This window comes from Gossypium arboreum, chromosome 4, assembly GCF_025698485.1.
Source record: "Gossypium arboreum isolate Shixiya-1 chromosome 4, ASM2569848v2, whole genome shotgun sequence".
NCBI classification, from domain to species: domain Eukaryota; kingdom Viridiplantae; phylum Streptophyta; class Magnoliopsida; order Malvales; family Malvaceae; genus Gossypium; species Gossypium arboreum.
Window position 1 is genome coordinate 23,591,242 of NC_069073.1, and position 2,739 is coordinate 23,593,980.

Below are 2,739 nucleotides of genomic sequence, written 5' to 3' on the forward strand. Positions count from 1 at the left end.
GAATTTTAGCCCTACAAGGGGATTAAGGCAAGGTGACCCTTTGAGTTTATTTCTATTTTTGATCTATAGGGAAGGTCTTTCTAGTTTTATAAGGCTTACTATACAAGGAAACATACTTAGAGGGATTAAGGCAAATAGAGATGGTCCACAGGTTTCACACCTATTATTCACAAATGATTGTATTTTGTTTGGGGAAGCTACAGAAAGAGGAGCTCATTCAATAAAATAGATTTTGCTTGAATACGAGAATTGTTCTGGATAGTGTGTCAACTACTACAAGTCTACAGTTCTTGTTAGTACTAATACGCAAGAGGGGGATAGAATAATTATTTCCAGGATTCTTAGAGTGCGAAGTTATAATAACCCGGAACGATATCTTGGTTTTCCTAATATGGTGGGTAGAATAAAGAAAATGTCTTTTCAAATCCTGAAGGATAGAATTAAACAACAGATTGATAGCTAGAGTGTAAGACATCTATCCCAAAGAGGAAAAAAGCTATTCCAACCTATACTATGGCATGTTCTTACTCCCTAAGTCTTTATGCACTAAATTAAAAGGTATTATTGCTAAATATTTGTGGCAGAAAAATCGAGATAAAAAAGGTATCCATTGGTGTACTTGGAAAGATTTATGCTTTTTAAAAGAAGATGGTAGTTTAGGTTTTCTTAATCTCGATAAATTTAATATCGCGTTATTAGCCAAACAAGGCTGGCTTCTTGTTACTTTTCCTAATTCTTTACTAAGTCGTGTTTTAAAAGTAAAATATTATCCAAATTCAGATTTTATCAATGCTTAATTGGGAAATTTACCTTCGCTTACCTGGAAGAGTGTCTGGGCAGTTAAAGGAATTTTGAAAAAAGGTTTATGTTGAAGGGTAGGCACGATGATCGTATCTCTATTTGGGGTGACTTATGGATATTGGGAGCTGAAACAGATAAATTGCAAATGGAGGCCAACAATGAGAATATTAAGTTAGTATCAGATTTGATTGATGCCGATAACAAAACTTGGAGTACAAGTTTAATTTTTTGTACCTTCAATGAGGATACTGCTAAGAAAATTCTACAGATCCCTTTGGCAGAGACAATTTACGATGACTTCCAAGTGTAGAGAGGGGAACTGTCAAGGGAGTTCTCAGTCAGAAGTGCCTATAAACTATTACAAGAGACTAATTCGAGTCCTAGTAATAATTTTATACAGACCCAGATTAGAAACTTCCATAGAAAATTATGGAATTTATAGCTTCACTCAAAAATTAAAATTACAATTTGGAGAATCTCCTGGAATTATATCCCTACTTTATCTAATCTCAAGAATAAAAAAATTACAGTGGAAACTCTCTGTCCCCGGTGTCACAACTCCGATGAAGATAGTAATCACATTTTTTGGCACTATCCTACAACATCAGAAGTATGGTTGAATTTAAATTTCTCATGGGTATGTAATAATGACACTCAAAGCATATGGGAGTGGCTTACCTGGGTTTTCAGTCAGGGAACCAAAGAGCAATGTCACCTGTTTTTCTGTGGGCTATGGTCAATCTGGACTCACAAGAATCAGTTTATCTATGAAAGGACAGGAAGGGACATTTTAAAACAAATTACTAGCTTTATAGCGGAGTTGAACTGAGCTGAGGAAAAAAAAATTACTCTAAATATCGACAGAGGCCACAAACCGATAGAAAGAAGTATGAGAGCAAAAGTCTACTTTGATGCAGTATTCAACAGGAGATCCTCCAAATTTGCTTTGGGTTTGGTAGTATGCGACGTGGGGGGAGATCGTGGCTTTGAAGATGGTTATTCATTCCAAAATACCATCTCCATTTGCGGCGGAGGCACATGCAGGATTATAAGCTATTCAGTTAGGTATTACAATGGGTTTTAACACTCTGGAAATAATGGGGGAATCGAGAACAATGATAACAAAATGAAAAAATATAGATCACGATAAATCGATTACAGGGGCGACCATCAGACACATCCAAAGCAAAAAAGCATATTTCCAGTAAATCGGGTTTCATTTCATTCCTAAAGTAGATAACGAGTATGCTCAGTTTCTTGCTAAAAAAGCATTGAGGAAAGGGGAAGGACATTACCTATTGGGGACGAATCCAAGTCGTGTTCATCAGGAGAGGGAGAGACCGAGACCGAGACAACCGAACTGAATGGACTAAAGAATTTTTTCAGAAAATATTGATAGCAGTAGTAAAAGATCTTTTTGGAAACTGCTATTATTAATGCTGGGTGGTTGGTATGAAAAGACAAGTTTTCATGGTGTCCAGCTATTGTGACTGACTGGACTAGGATTAGGTTTACTTTTTAGTTATTTTAAATTTTGTTGGTTATGGGTCATTCCTATTCGGGTTTGGCCTTCTATTTGGTTTTTGCTGTTTTCTTTTATTTTTTGGTTTCAAGCCCAACTCGCTGAAAAACCCATTTAGTGTTGAATTGGTTTAATTTTTTTTTATAAAAGTCTAGTTGATTTTAAAAAAAAAAAAAACTTGTCATTTCATTCAAGTGTCAGTATGTGTTGCAAGTGGTTTCTAAACAATTTGCTTTGATGCTATCTTTTACTTTAAAATTAATAAAAGTCTTCCAATTGGTGTCTGTGTAACACCACTAAAGCCTATAAGTAAAAAGTTATATCCGGAATATGCATAGTGAATTTCTCGATTAAAAAAAATGTGATACATCAGTAATAGTAAAGAAGGATATTAGATGCCAGGGAAAGTTGAAATA

At 35.1% G+C, this 2,739-nt stretch overlaps 1 long non-coding RNA gene across 4 annotated transcripts; it reads right to left on the reverse strand.

Moving 5' to 3' along the window:
• Positions 1–960: 960 nt before the first annotated feature.
• LOC108460419 (uncharacterized) lies at positions 961–2,296 on the reverse strand. Of its 4 annotated transcripts, none has more exons than XR_008281633.1 (4): positions 2,097–2,296; positions 1,651–1,818; positions 1,480–1,566; positions 961–1,397 (listed from the first exon to the last, which is right to left on the reverse strand). It is a non-coding gene; the product is annotated as an uncharacterized LOC108460419 (long non-coding RNA). The 4 variants fall into 4 exon arrangements; XR_008281632.1 differs by having other exon boundaries at positions 1,677–1,854; XR_008281631.1 differs by having other exon boundaries at positions 1,677–2,028.
• Between the last annotated feature and the right edge of the window lie 443 nt (positions 2,297–2,739).